The sequence below is a fragment of the Cupressus sempervirens genome, chromosome 6 (assembly GCF_028749045.1).
Source record: "Cupressus sempervirens isolate cs-2001-9-10 chromosome 6, ASM2874904v1, whole genome shotgun sequence".
Lineage (NCBI taxonomy): Eukaryota > Viridiplantae > Streptophyta > Pinopsida > Cupressales > Cupressaceae > Cupressus > Cupressus sempervirens.
In genome coordinates, this window is record NC_143123.1 from 12,328,476 (window position 1) to 12,345,000 (window position 16,525).

Sequence of the window (16,525 nt, forward strand, 5' to 3'; positions counted from 1 at the left end):
AAAATATAAAACTTATATATGAATAACAAGACTTTAGTTATATTTTAATAATTTCAAAATAAGTGCTTGTGATTGTTGGATTGATGTTAAATTAATTGAGTAATCTTGCAAATACAATAGTACTAGCCTGCGAAATAGCCTACGAATACAATAATAACAAATGAATCTTCCACTATTAAGAAATAATTCTTCTGAATCCAAGACAATGTGCACTAAGAATAGGAATTCATATTACATGTTCGAGCATTCTTTGAAAATGGTTACACACCAAGCAAACTGAACATATCAAATTAGTGAGAGTCTAATGTTTTACCACTGTAATTACCAATCTGTTCGTTGTTTGCATTGACTGGTATTAGTAAGAGTAAAATGTAAACGAATACATAGTATTTAATATTTAACATAAAGTAAAACATAATTTAGAAGATTTCCGCCACCGGAAGGGCGTGGGTTCAAATCCCACTCTCAACACTTTTATCGTTTTCAACGATTTTAAGTTTAAATATAATTTTTACATAATTGTGTGCGATCTGCTCAGCGGAGGGCATTTGGTCTAGTGGTATGATTCTCGCTTTGGGTGCGAGAGGTCCCGAGTTCGATTCTCGGAATGCCCCAGACTATGATATATTTGTTTGCAATTTTGATAGTTTTCATGGGTTTGGGGAGCCTGTATAATATGAAAGGTTGTAGTAGAGTTCTTGAGATGCACTTGTTTGGGAAACCTACGTTTCATGGGTTTTGTGACCTTTATGAAACCAAAGGTTGTAGTTTTATGCTCTTAAATGCTGTTACAGTTCTTGAAATGCATTCTCTGGAAAACTTGAAAGCACCATAATTCCGATTTTGTGGATATTGTTCCAGTTTGCATACCAATTTTTATAGCGGAAATGATGATCTCTTACAACTCCACTGTGTAGAAGATTTCTAGGTTGTGCTTGTGGACCAAATTACCTTGAGAGTTAACAGCAATCAATGATTTAAACTCATATATTTGTTCAGTCAGTCTGAAAGATGTAATAGAGAAACAGTCAAGTAGTATAGAACGGCCATGAAAATGGGAGGTTGACAGAAGGCAGTATACAAGCTTTGAGAAATTTTCAATGGATAGATTTTATCAATAACTTAATGTTATATTCACTCGAGAAAACTGACTAAATCCAACACTGTAGCTACCAGTCTGGTTGTTCCTTGTTTTGCACCAGGCATTGACTGATAAAGCAAACCGTCAACAAATGCATAATATTTATAGCTATTGAAGATTTAAATAAGTTTAGACCACATTACCTACATGTGTTGATATGGCCGAGTTGGTCTAAGGCGCCAGATTAAGGTTCTGGTCCGAAAGGGCGAGGGTTCAAATCCCACTGTCAACATGTTAATCTTTTCAAGGACTCTGCGTTAAATTTTATCTTTCCTCAAATGATCAGCTTTAGCTGATAGGGCTTTATCACAGGGCATTTGGTCTAGTGGTATGATTCTCGCTTTGGGTGCGAGAGGTCCCGAGTTCGATTCTCGGAATGCCCCATATTATGTTTCATTACACAATCGCATATTTCGAAGATTTGATACTTTTTGAGGGTTTTCTTGGCCCCGTGTAAAACAACTGGTTGTAGTTTTATGCTCTTAAATGGTGCTACAGTTCTTCAGATGCATTATCTGGTAAACCAGAGCTCCGACTCGTGGATATTCAGCTAGCTTGAATTTTGCATACCATAGTCTGTTGTTGCAGGCCCTAATTATCTTCAGAGGTCCTCAAGCAAACCAAATTTCCCTTTTTCAACTCAGCTGGAAGAACTATTCCAATTCCTGACAAAGATTAGACATGACGGTAATGTACAATTCCATTTCCTAAACGACATTATTCGTATCGTTGATTACAATTATTCTCGAACAAATTGAGTGGAGTCACTAGACAGGGAAACACGAATGCTTTCTCTATGATAGATTTTATCGACCCAAAAAAACTATACGAAGAATTTTAAATCTTCTGTAGATTTTCCTTTTCCTCGGCTATAAAATACAGGGTATGAATCTTGCTGCTGTTTCTCGATTGTATTTTTTCATCGCTCTTTAATATACTGAGATTGTGCAACCCGTCATCATGATACTGATATTTTTTATTACGCCGAGAGCTGTAAACATACAGTGACATAAGAGACAGTAGAGAGCAGGTTTCACAATTCATAGAATACTTAGAATGTTTCTGGATTCAATTGTGTTATTTTTTGCATCCATGTTTCGGATCACATTCTGTGTTCCATGATCAGGATGAAGAGGATAGAAAGCATGAATGATGGATCACAGAGTGTAATCCGAAACTCCATGCAAAAAAGTAACACAATTGAATCGAGAAACATTCTAAGACATAAGAAAACAATAAAAAAGATAAGGAAAAAAAAACTGTGATCTGTGAGTTGGAAAACCAATTTATTATATTTTGCCTTGAAATGAAATATTATTTTAAGAATTCAAATGAACTCACTAAATGCCCTATTTGTGTATTCGCATTTTGAGGGACATGGCACACTGAAGAACCTAATGTCCACCGAACGCATTTGTTTCAAGTTTATAAAACGTTTCTCAAACGTGATTTCTACAAACCTTGCAATTATTATGTCAAACAAGTTTCATTTTACATTTGTGAGTTTGGAATGACTGCCATTTGAGATTGATGCAACTTTTTAGGATTTCACAGTTGCCAATTATCTTCAATGGCTCTCATGTGTTTAAGTCATTTATAGAATTTATAATCATTTATTTATATTGAGAAGTAAAATATTTGGACAGTTTGTTGTAAGCATATATTATTGTAATTAGTTTTATTAATTAGTTATTAATAAAACTTATTTTTATAATACATAAATTATAATTATGATCTCAACCTATTGTTTTTTTAGAGAGGCCAAGAGCAAAACTAAATTTTCCTTTTGTAACTAGTCTAGGGATCTATTCTGGTCGTAGGGCTCAATAGGCCTTGAGACCACAGGAAACCAATGTTTTTCATCATAATATCCTCATTGCTATATAATTGAAGTGAGAAAATATCCTCCAATTTAGCTGGATGGACAATAGAATTGTAGAAACCCCAAAAAAAGAAAAAAAAAGCACAAAGAAACATGCGTTGCTTTTTCTACCTAATTTTCTATTGCAGCCATAAAAGCTTTTGTTGTCAATACTCTTGCTAAAATTACCATTATCTGCCCTTAAATTACCATGCCTCTGCAACTTCCATGCATAATGCTCCAAATCAGTGAGAACCTCCAATTCCTAGTAAAGATTAGACATGATACTAATATGCATGTTCATTTTTTCATCATCCCTATTGTTGATTAGAACTTTTCTTCAGACAAAGTGAGTGGATTACAATACAGGGAAACATGGATTTTTTTTTCTATGATAGATTCTTATCAAGGTTGCGCAGGGTTTAGGGCATTTTTACGGGTATGGGTACAACTATTTTTCAAGGCGCTAGTTAATTTCCACACAAAATGCACCAAAGAACAAAAACAAAAAAATCAATAGTAGGGAGGATAGCCGCATCCATTTTTCAAAATAGAAGACAAAATACTTGGTTACATCAAACTTTATTTTAATATAATGTTTGCAAATGTAATATGTTGTTCAGTTTCAGATTTACAAAATGTTTTTAATAATAATAAATGATAAATATAGACACATAACAGAGAAGGCATATTTTAAACATGAGCAAGAAGATCATAAGACATATAATATTGACATATTGCAAATGAAAAAAACTTTTGCATGAACAATGATAATAATTTACTGTTAATCAGAATTGTATCAAAATTTCAAACTGATTATGTATTGAATTAAACTTGATAAGCAACAAGTTGATACAGAAAAAGACCAAAACAAAAATCAAGAACCTTAATCAAGATCTTTAACTATGATGCTTTCCACTGAATACCAATGATCCATAGATTCTAATCAAACAGGAAAAACTATACAAAGAATTTTTCAGCCCTCTGATATAAATCTTACTCAGAAAACCAATTCATTTTCACTATTTACATATCTGATTCTCATTCTACCACAATGTACGCTAATAAGACTTGGCATTACAAACTCAAGCATTCTTTGGAAAACCTACCTGAACGAGCTAATTTTAGTTTACACACCAAGCAAACTGAAATACCCAATACACCAAGTCCATGAAAGAGCTACGAAATATCATGATATATGATGAAAATAAAATTTCAATCATATGATACTAAGTTTATCTAAATATAAAGTTCTCATGTCCTGATCTATTAAGAATCAAGGAGTAGAAACCATAATATCATAATTAGTTAGTACCCCTTCTTAGAGATCACGAATTCCTACTTACAACTCTTATGTAGAAGATTTCTAAGTTGTGCTTATGGACCAAATTACCTTGAGAGTTAAAAGCAATCAATGATTTAAACTCATGTATTTGTTCAGTCAGTCCGAAAGATAGAAATAGAGAAACAGTCCAGCAGTATAAAAAGGCCATGAAAGTGGGTGGTTGATAGAAGACAGTTATACAAGGTTTGAGAAATTTTCAATAGATAGATTCTATCAATAATTTAATGTTATATTTTTTTTGATGGAGGTCATCCACAAATACGTTTTAGGTATTCGATACGGGTCCACACGTGCTTGAAACCTCTTCGGATAAGAGGCAAGGACTGAGGAGCATCCACGCTGCCAAATTCACCAGGGGCATGATCCTGACCTCATCCCTTTTTGATGTCTTTGGACCTTGCACTCAGCTTATATTCACTAGAGAAAATTGGCTAAATCCAACACTGTAGCTACCAGTCTGGTTGTTCCTTGTTTTGTGCTAGAAACTGACTAATATCAGTCAGAGCAAACCGTAAACAAATGCATAATATTTAGAGCTATTAAACATTTAAATATGTATAAGTGAGTGTTGATATGGCCGAGTTGGTCTAAGGCGCTAGATTAAGGTTCTGGTCCGAAAGGGCGTGGGTTCAAATCCCACTGTCAACATTGTCATCCCTATTAAGGATCTTTGCGTCAAGTTTCATTTTCAATATATAAAAACTAATTTCATAACAGTACATTATATAAGTGAAAAATTATTAATGGTATTAAAAATGATTTTGATTTTAGATAGAGAAATTTAAACTAATATTTACAATTTTATTTGAATTTTTTAATTTTGTATACTTTAGAGCCAAAAAAGTTTTTTCTATTTTGAAACCATTCATATCTGATTTTTCAAACATGTTTCTTTGCAAACCTAGTAGAAACATTCTGCTTTCATTTCATAGATATGAAATATGAATTTTTTCAAAAGCGAATAAACTTTGATGCATGTATATGACCTATTAGTAACATATCATTTTACCACAAGGAATGAGACTATTCATAACCTACCTTAAGCTCTTAAAAGTGTTGAAAGGCTTTACAATTAATCAATAAATATCACTAATGTTATATAAAATATGTGATTATGTTTAAATTCTTACCCTAAAAACATTAGCATGCATGTGAGATTCATGAATTAAAAAATAAAAAATTACTTAATTTAACCAGACTTAAAAGACTTTTAATTTGAATGTACTTCTAATATTTATCTCAGATTTAGTGTACACTTAGAATTGTAGAAAATTATAGAAATGTTTTAATATTTCTAGAATATATATATATATATATATATATATATATATATATATATATATATATATATATATAAGAATTTAGAAAGATTTTTACATCTATTTATATTTTAAAACTAGAGGTTTAAAAATAAAATATTGTAATTATAGATTGTCAAATGATTTGCATGTAAAATTGAAAATTGATTAGAAATGTTTAATTCATAATCATTATTCAAAATTTAAACTACTTTTTATACTTCAATTTAAAATATGCAAAGTATAACTATTTAGAAACCAATATAAAGTTGTTAAAGAATGATAAATAGATAAATATCTCACAATAAATAAAATATTTGTGTTATAGAATTAAACAAATTACTTTTCAAATAACCTCAGTGTTAGGTTTTATTAATGGTTTACTTTAAGGTTAATTTTTAAATTAGAGTGTAATGTTTATTATTGGAGTTTAATTTATAATTAAATTAGTATAGATATCTTAAATAAATCTATTTAAAGAAATGTTGATAGATATCAATTATAGAATTGTTAAAATATAATTCATTGCAATAAAAAAAATTATATTTGGTTTTTACTTTAATTTATTAATTTTTTTAAATCTTCAAAATTTATGATTTTAGCAACTAATTTTTTTTCTATGTGGTATTTATTAAATTATTTTTGAGAAGTATATTATGTTTATAATAATATTGAAATTTTGATGTGCAAATGGTTGTCAAATTTAAGCTAAAAATATAATTGTTAACATTAACACGCTAACACCATCATACTCCACCCTTTTTGCCATTGTAGAATGTCTATCGACATTAATTAGGATTCAAATAGGATAATAATTATGGCTAGAGTTTGGTCATTATAAGGGCTAGGGTTCAATTAGATTCGTATGAGATATCTTTTGTTAGAATTTAATAATGGTTAGATTTTTAATTGGGTGTGTCCACCAAGTTGGTGTACAAAAAATGGGCACCTACTTTAAAAAAATCAAATCTTCAATAACCTGATCAGGTTATTTCAAACTAAAAAAGCAACCAAGTTTGGTTACCAAGCTTGGCCTTATTACATATAATAATAACCCAGTCGAGTTTTCAAAAACTTTTAATTGTCCAAAACCCAATCGAGTTTTGGAAAGCTATATGTTTTTTTTAAAATGACAGGGCTACTCATTTTAACACCTACATTCGTGCAACCAAAGCTTGAGGAGTAGAAAAAATGCAACACTCGATTAGGCTTTGATGTGTTTCAAGCCATTTTCAACATTTTTGACCATGCCATCCCACAAACAAGGTGATTTTGCATTTTTTTTTGGTTCTATTTGTTAAAAAAATGAAGTTTGTAATGTTTTTTTTGTTTAGTTTATAATTTTATTATCAGATGCATCAAAGAAACCAAGAAAATGAGTTAGACATGAAATACCTCCTCATACACAAACAACACAATCAACCCCCAAAGCACAAAACCCTCCATTAATTGTGGGGTAGCCACAAAACCCTCTTCCCGCTATGACACACCCACAAAACCATCCACCCCTTGCGACACTGGCACAAAAACCTCCACTCAATGTTCCCCTTAAACAACCATGAACGCCTATAAACTCTCTATGCATACCATTAGATCATGTAAATGCTATGTAATAGGACCTCATAAACTACCTTACACAAAATACCTCTCACATTAGCCAAATAGTGAATAAGTTGTGGTCATCTTGTCTTGCTTATCACTTAACCCTGGTCGATACACTTGAACAAATGGCCCAAAATGTGAATGAGGTGTCTAGGGAGGTTAGGAAATAGTGTTCATAGAGGGATAGGTGTCATGCATTTTATGCCAATGGATTATCGTATCAACAAGTGAAAGATAAGGACATAAAGAAAGATGTTATATGTGCTCTTTTCATTGATCCTAATTTTGGCAACTCCCTATTAGAAACAACCAAAACTTTTCCTATTGATTGGTGCACTCGCGCTAAGATGAGATTGTGTTTTTGGGATAGGTGGTATATGGTATTTGACCTACTACCATGTAATAATTATGAGGTGCCTTTATATTTTTTGAGAAAGCTATACTATGAGTTCATCCTTGGTGAGAAGCAAAATTACTTTGACATCTGTGAGTTCTAGGGCAGAGAGAAAGGCTCTGTATAGGATAGACACCCCCCCCCCCTCCATCGTAGGGTGGTACTGCTCTTTTCATTGATCCTAATTCTGGCAACTCCCTATTAGAAACAACCAAAAATTTTCCTATTGATTGGTGCACTCATGCTAAGATGAGATTGTGTTTTTGGGATAGGTGGTATATGGTATTTGACCTACTACCATGTAATAATTATGAGGTGCCTTTATATTTTTTGAGAAAGCTATACTATGAGTTCATCCTTGGTGAGAAGCCAAATTACTTTGACATCTGTGAGTTCCAGGGCAGAGAGAAAGGCTCTGTATCAGATAGACCACCCCCCCCCCCCCCCTCCATCGTAGGGTGGTACCACAACATAAGAGGAGATGTACAACATGAAAAACCATGTCTCATGTTGTGGTCCCAATAGTCGTAAAGAAGTCTATTGATTTGTAGACTCTTCATGTAGCTACATTAATGACATATGTCATTATTCATCATGGGTCATGGCTAGGTGGTATTACTTCACCTACGACACCTCCACCATCATCAGATGCATCATTAGGGTCATTGCAGCCTACGAAAGCTTCATCATCATCACCTGCACCACCAATGTTGTCCTCACTTGTTCCACTTCCATTGTCATCATGTGCATCATTACAGTCTTTAGGGCACGATCATCATGTGTATTTTACTTGCCAGCATGTATGTAATGGGTTGGATAGTGAGACGACTCAAGATGGATTGGCATACCATCCATGTGTATGTTGTGGGAAGACTTGTTATGCATCCAGAGTTGGATATTTCACACTCATAGGTGATTTGATGACAATGGTCCTTGGTGGAGAGGAGACAAGGGTTTGTTTGTTTGAGTTTTCACATGTTATTATTTAATCAACTAAATATCGTAAAAGTACATTTTTAAAATTTTATAGAACACTCTAGATTGATATGTGAACAATATGCAATGCAAGGTGCAACAAGCGGTACAAGAACACCACAGAGTACTTGTTCTGCTAGAGGTGTGAGGCTAGGAGAAAGAACACTCGAGGTAAAGTTGAAAATATTCTTAAGAATATAATAATACATTGGCTTCGTAATATTGTTTCTTAATTGCTATGGAAATAACATAAAAAGTTCTCTAAATCTTGTTTCTTAATTGTTATGACATTATCCAACCCTATTTCATCCAAGCCTCCTTGCCAAGAGCTTTTGGACTTTGAAACCTTACATCATTCCATCCATTTTATGCCTTAAGATATAGTTTTCCTTTATATAGCTTTCCACTATCTACATCTGGCAATCCTCCACCTCATACAGTAACACCCAAGCCTCTAAGGAGTTTTACAAGGAAGCCAATAGAATATCCATCTCTAAGTTAAGTTGATGAGTCATCATCTAATTACATCATGTGAAGTTGCCAGTGTTGAAACCTTTCCATCTCCCATGTGCAATATTCCTCTTCCATATACCATAACTATCATCCCTCTTTCATCCACCCTACTTCTAGATCCCCTTCCTTTTCCTACCATCATTGAAACCCCTCTTATAGATCCCCTTCCATGTCCTACCATCATTTAATCCCTCCCATTCATCAAATCCGTCCAATTTCTATCTTCATCTCCTACTCCTAGCATTACCCAAACCCCATCTAATGAACCTCTTGAGTCCATCCTCCATATACCCATCCCCATCAAAGAACCTAGCAACCTCCATATCACCTAGGGTGTCTTGCAGGAGTGTGGAGGTCATGAATCTACACTTGTATTTCTTGACAAGGTGCCAAAAGTTCATTCATATCTCTCTTTTCCTTCTAATTTAGGACTTGTAGCCTTTTTTAGCCCCAATTAGTCCTTTTTTCCTATCTTTCCAATATCATCCTCACCTTGTCTAAGCTCCATTAAACATCTTAGAACCATTTTTTTTGTACCTTCAATCAACCACAGGAAGAATCAACTCACTCTTATTAAATCCCTTATATCAGGGTATACAAAACAATGCTTATGATGAAGAATGATCAATAAAATATTCAATGACCTTCATGTCCTTGTATCTTCTTGCCCTCATATGATCTTGTTGTCATGTGTGTGCACTTCTTTCCATTTACAATATTATCTCATATTTCTAGCAATACTCTTTACTAATTTTATAGGGCTTGTCAGGGGTGAAATTTCTCAAGTTGATGATGCGATGCTTTCTGCCATTAACTTTGGCCTTGAGAGCTATGCATTATCATATTTTGCACACCTATCAAGTTTGCAATTTGATTTGAATTCATTATGTATCTTATTCATTCTTCTTATGCTATTTATGTTTTTTCTTTAGGGTACCCCACGTAGCTCGAGGTCAGGAGAAAAGGGAAAGAAAGCAGCTAGCACATCAAAACACAAAAAGGTATTAAATACAAGTCAAGTTTATATCTTGAATTTTATTATGAATGAATATATATACATGTACTTAACATTGATGAATATGTGGTGACTTTTATGTTGAATATATGTAGAAAGAATTGAGCTTTGCAGGGTTGATGAATGCACCTAACACTACTGATGTTCAAGATAGGGAAGAGGTAAAATTTCATATTTGCTTTCAATTAAATTTCATCATTGTGTCATAACATGTTATGTTTTTTCATCCAAGAATTTGTCAAAGTTGCCTCATCATTGGTGTTTTCTCCTACGAGTATAGGACATGCATCTTAGGTTAGGGTATGCATTTGATTTATATACATATTAAACAATTGCATTTACAAATGAGTATATGTATTTTTCAGTTTTATAGTAATTATCAGCAAAATTGGGTTATTAACATGTGTTAATTATCTTTTACCTATTACATCACCCTCCATGATTTCATACAAATCCTTTCTCATTTCATTTTTTTAAGAGTCCTTAGCATCAAATATGGGGTCAAACGCAACAAAGGTTTGAGGTATGCATGCATATTCTTAGTTGAAGCCCTCCAGTGATATCAATTTGGATGTCTTGTGTGTATGATATAAATCCATAACACCTACATCTACAATGCTAAAAAAATTATCACTTGCCATGTAGGTTGTGCCTCAGACCAGCATCGATTCATCAATGGTTATGCCTCCTACTAGAATGGGAGATCCAGCTAAGGTTGCAATACGTATTTCATTTTTTACTTTGTTTAGAAATCCCTAACACTGAAATGTCCCTTTTCTGATTTTTTTATGATATTTCAAGCCTCTAATCAGATCTTTAAGATCAAACAACCAATATTTCAAAGATCCACCAATTTCTCAATAAACCCCAAATCGGGTATGCCGGAAATAGTGCCAAAAACTTCACAGCTTCACATATTATTAATAAATCTGAAAGTGGACATTTTTTTATAGAAATTTCAGCAGCATAAAAGCCTAAAAAATTACATTTCTAGATCTGTATAACATTTACACAATAGCTCCCAAACAGAGGATAAAAACAATGCTCATCGGGCTCCCGAAAACAACATAGAATAGCCCGAAAACACCACAAAAACACTAATAATCTATCACAGAAGTATAATCACGACCAAATACATATATTCAGCTCTATTTTAACATCTAAAAGTCTGAAATACAGAAGCAACCCAAACTGATATGAAATACTCAACTGGAAACACCAAACTCTTACAAAAAAACACACCCGAAAACCCACAAATCTGCACTGTTCAGCACAAAGGAAAACTCTGCATGAGCATGCACATGGAATGGCTTTAAAATCCCATCCTTAGCCTTCCTATAAACTTGCAAACTCCCGTTCTTGGGTCTCCTTCTCCACAGGTTTGGCAGCCTCTGAAGAACAACAAAGAAATGAGCAAAAATCAAGTTCTGGAATGAGCCCAAAATGCCTCCAAACCCCTTAAAAGAGGGCATAATCCTAACTCACGTCCAAGTGGGGTTAATAAAACATATTTTAATAATAATTTTCATTTATTAGTCCATTAGCTTCCAAAGATTATCCCCTTTTTCCAAAACTTCACCTTTTTGGGCCTGCCTACCTTAGAAAATATTATTATTTTTAATTATTTGAAAAGGGGACATGACAAACACCTACTCTACAACTCTAACATTTTATCTCTTACCATACAGGTTGTGCCTCATAGGTGAGCATTGATTCATCAGTGGTTGTGCCTCCTACTAGCATGGGAGATCTAGCTCAAGTTGCAGTACGTTTTTTTTTTTTGTCTAATTAGAAATCCCTAATGCCTACTCTATAATTTTAACATTTTATTGCTTACCATACATGTTGTACCTTCATTCCAACACTAATTCATCAATATTTGTGCCTCCTACTAGTACGGGAGATCAAGCTCAAGCTCCAGGATATAATTTTTTTACTCTATTTAGAAATCACTAACACCTACATCTACTAACTTTTTATTACTTACCATACAAGTTGTGTCTCATAAAAAAAAATTCATCAATGTTTGTACCTAATACTAGTGCGGGAGATCCAACTCAGGTTCCAGTACATATTTGTTTTTTACTCTATTTAGAAATCCCTAACACTAATGTCTATAAATCCAACAGTTTATCACTTACCATATAGGTTGTGCCTTGTATTAGCATTGTTTCATCATTGGTTGTGCCTCCATGAGCACTGATTCATCGGTTGTTGTGTCTCCCATCGTCACTCTACCTCATTGTTTTGTTAGGAGTCATGCTTGTCCATGAAGGAGCCCATTACCGTTATCATTCAGTTCAAGTGTGAGACAAAGAGATGAGGTAATCAACAACTCAACTACCAACAATTTACAACCCAATTTTTAGTTATTTTCATATTATTTTTAGATAAGATATTTGATATAGCATTTTAATTTTTCTTTTGCAGACACTTAGTGAGCCATGCACTGCATCAAAGAGGTTGAGTTTTGATGATCCAACACAATCATAGATATTTATAGAGATATACATATGTAGTTGTGGTCATTACATGACATTGATATATATTCAAATTTTGTATTGTATATATTAGACATTTGTATTTGTGCACATTTGACATCAGTATTGCACACATTTGACATTTGTATTATACCTATCAGACATGGCATATTTTTGTAACTATATGATTGATATGGCACAATATTGTTCATTTTGATATACACAAAACTTGAATTTCCATCCAATTTGTTCATTGTGTGCATACAAAGTTGTACTTCATCCAAATTCAATGTAACATGTAATCAAAGTTCTACTCCATCCAAATTCAATATAACATGTAATCAAACTCGTATATGACTTATTTTGATGTAATAAGACATGAAAAGTAAAAACATGTAATGATTTCTACATTTGTGTCAAACTATTAAAATCATGCACTTATTTTGACGTATTTATATAAGCCCTTATCTTGTGGTTTGACCCCCATTTGGCATGTGTACTTAACCCAACATGGGAAATGATCAACCAAGAGAAATAGGTGCTCTTATAATGTTTTTTATAGCTTGCTAGATCTCCTTAGATGTGTAGGTGTAAGTTCCAAAAGGTTTTGTAAGCATTTTTCAGAATTTTCTTTGTTTGTCATCTTTGCAACAAAAGTTGCAATATGACAATTTTACATCTTTTTCTTGAAGAGTGAAAGGCCAAAGGTTTTTTTGGTTAATTCAGGATGTAAAAATTCTCAAAATGACACTTCCACAATGAAATGGTTGAATCAAATCAATTTTGGTGTTACGGGATCGAGTCACTGGAGCAATTAGCCTTACAAGGTCACCAACATTGCTTAGAGACCCTTAGGGACACTTCTATGCAATGTGCTCAATAATTTCCAAGGAACTCTATGGACAAAATGGAATTGGCACTATCCTAAACCTAGTCAACCATAGCTAATAGAGAAGATGATTCAATCTCAAGATGAACAGTTTGAAATATACACAAACTTGCTCATTTGAATTGAGCAACACTACAACTTTTGGAATTAAGCGAGAAAGGGATACCAAATCCAAACAAAGTTGGATCTCCTAAAACTTAGATAGGTTATTTTAGGGCTCAATAATGAAATCCTATAGCACCTTACCCTTTTTCAATCCTCACATGAGCTTGGACATATGCCCTCTTAAAGATCGTTGCCCAATGTTTCTTAGAGACCCTTAGGGATGCTTCTGTGCAATGTTCTTGATAATGTCTAAGGGACTATGTGGCCAAAATGAGGTTAACAGAAGCCTAAACCTAACCAACTGGAGCTAATGGAGAAGATGATTTGATCCTAGGATAAACAATTTGAAATTTACACAAGCTTGCTCATTCGAACTAAGCAACATTGTAGCTTTTTTCATTAGGAGAGAAAGGGATGCCAAATCCAAACAAAGTTGGATATCCTAAAACTGAGATAGGTCATTTTAGGGCTCAACAACACAATCTTGTAGCACTTGATCATTCATCAATGCCTCGCATCATCTCTGAGATATGCCCACCCAATATTGTTGCCCAATGTTGCTTAGACACCCTTAGGGACACTTTCGTGCAATGTGTTTGATAATGTCTGAGGGACTTTATGGCTAAAATGAGGTTAGCACTAGCCTAAACCCAACCAAAGAAACTTAAAGAGAATATTATTTGATCCTAGCATGAACAATTTGAAATTTACACAACCTTACTCATCTGAACTTGGCAACACTACAACTTTTGGCATTAGGCAAGAAAGGAATGCCAAATCCAAAAAAAAGTTGGATCTCCTAAAACTGAGATAGGTTATTGTAGGGCTCGATAACATGATCCTGTAGCACCTGGCCATTTATCAATACCTCACGCGATCTCATAGATATGCTCACTCAAAGATCATTTCCCAATGTTGCTTAGAATGAGAAGGTGAATAAGTGGGAGAGGGAGAGGAGTGGGAGAGGGGATGCAAAGGAGGTAAAGGGAGAGAGAGGAGAGGGTGAGATAGTGGGATAGGGGACAAAGAGGAGAGGATAGTGGGGATAGGGAGAGGGAGAGTGGAGAGAGTGGAGAAGGAGAGTGGGGCAGGGTTCACAAAGACCTATAAGGAATCTAAGGACATCAATTATGCAATATTGAAGCCAATTATGGCATTTGAATCTAATAATTCTAATAGAATGGTCAAATGTCCTTTGATTTTGGTGCATTAATATGGATTCAAGGACCTAATATTTGAATCTAAAGGTTGATTCTCATATCTCAATCCAATATAACATTTATTATATAGAACTAATCAAATAAGGTAAAGGAAAGAAGGATTGAGGGTTTTACATCATGAGGAAGCATGATTTGAGGGTATAAAGTTAATGCAAGGGTATAATAGCCAGTGATCTTCCTTAATAAGAGGTAATTTTTTGATTCAATGTTAATTACATATGTTTAATTAAAGGTTTACATTGAAAGAACCAATTCTGGAAGTGATTGGAGAGTGGATTTCTAGAAGGCCCTAGTTTTTGGGAGTAAATGGTGAGGGTTTGATGGTTGGAAATGTTTAAAAGGCCAAGAAGACTTAAAACCTATTGAAGTTATGGTGTTGACATCTAATTAGATACTGTATAAAGCTGGGGAATTAGGGGTTAAGGATAAAGATTATTTTCTTTGTAAAAGTGGCATATTTTAAGCTTAAAAAGGGGTGCCATAGTGTGGTCCAGTGAGGACACAGTCCAAAACAACACTATCCAATATTTTTATACATTGTAGAGAAGCCAAATGGGTATCCAAATATATAATTTATTTTCCTAATGTTTTGGGAAATTGGGTAGAAAAACTCAAGAGGATAATATTGGAGGGCTAATTGGGGCTTATTGGCCTAATAGGAGCAAATTGGGGATTGGTGATAAACCCATTTCCTAAGCCTAAAACCTATTGAAACACTTCAAGTCATACATATACAAGTGATCCAATTCATTTGGAGCATTAGGTAAATCTTTGTTCAAGATTTGACCTCTTGGGGCCATCTAACTATTGTAACAATATACAAAATCAATTCCATAAAATACATGTCTTCAACAACCAAATTTATAACCATAACAATATACAAAATTTATATCTCTTATTCATTTTATATATAAATTTGGTATCTAAATATGAACGTCTTACATCTCTTATCAGTTTTTTATACAAAATATGGCATCTAAATATGCATAACTTACATGTCTTCTTTTTATATATATACAAAATTTGACATCTAAATATGCATGTCACTATGAAGTTAAGAAATTTCTCGTGAGATACATAAAAATTTCTCAAAATTGTTCTACCATATGTAGAATGATTCAGCTATATAGCACACAATCAATCAAGGGAGCCTTTTGGATCAGTTCTAACCCTTATTATATCAAGTAATGCCTAGTGATTAGATTCATGAACTTTCCACAACTTCTTTTTAAGAGGCCTACCACAATACGATATCAATTGAATATTATTTACAATGGTTGAAGTTGATGAAAGATCAACCCCACAACTCCCAAGAATCATGTGTATGCAAACACCTATCACAGAAAGAGAGGAGCAAAAGCTATCGAGGCTGGAATTCCCATATCCAGAGATGAGACATTCTTGATGAGCAAAAAGAGAAATTGCTATTAATCAAAAGTGAATTGATCAGTGTGTAAATTACAAAGAGAGATCAATCCTTATAAAAGGATATCAAAACCCTAAAAGGTAAAACCTAGGTTGCATGATAATAATTAATAAAAGAATTAATTATTATATGCATAAAGTTTAGATTAAGTAGAACAGAGTTAATTAGAAAATATTTAATTACTCTAATAATAACAATAAGGTTAGAGTAATGAATAATATGTCTATGTGTCTCAAAATCCTCAAACAACAACATGCTAGA

The 16,525-nt window shown here is 33.5% G+C and overlaps 4 non-coding genes across 4 annotated transcripts; all 4 read left to right on the top strand.

Annotated features, from left to right (window-relative positions):
- The first annotated feature begins 542 nt into the window (after positions 1–542).
- TRNAP-UGG (transfer RNA proline (anticodon UGG)) lies at positions 543–614 on the top strand. Its single transcript has one exon. It is a non-coding gene; the product is annotated as a tRNA-Pro (tRNA).
- Positions 615–1,292: 678 nt separating this feature from the next.
- On the top strand, positions 1,293–1,373 carry TRNAL-AAG (transfer RNA leucine (anticodon AAG)). Its single transcript has one exon. It is a non-coding gene; the product is annotated as a tRNA-Leu (tRNA).
- A 79-nt stretch (positions 1,374–1,452) lies between these two features.
- Positions 1,453–1,524, top strand: TRNAP-UGG (transfer RNA proline (anticodon UGG)). The gene has a single exon. It is a non-coding gene; the product is annotated as a tRNA-Pro (tRNA).
- A 3,390-nt stretch (positions 1,525–4,914) lies between these two features.
- On the top strand, positions 4,915–4,995 carry TRNAL-AAG (transfer RNA leucine (anticodon AAG)). The gene has a single exon. It is a non-coding gene; the product is annotated as a tRNA-Leu (tRNA).
- The last annotated feature ends 11,530 nt before the right edge of the window (positions 4,996–16,525 follow it).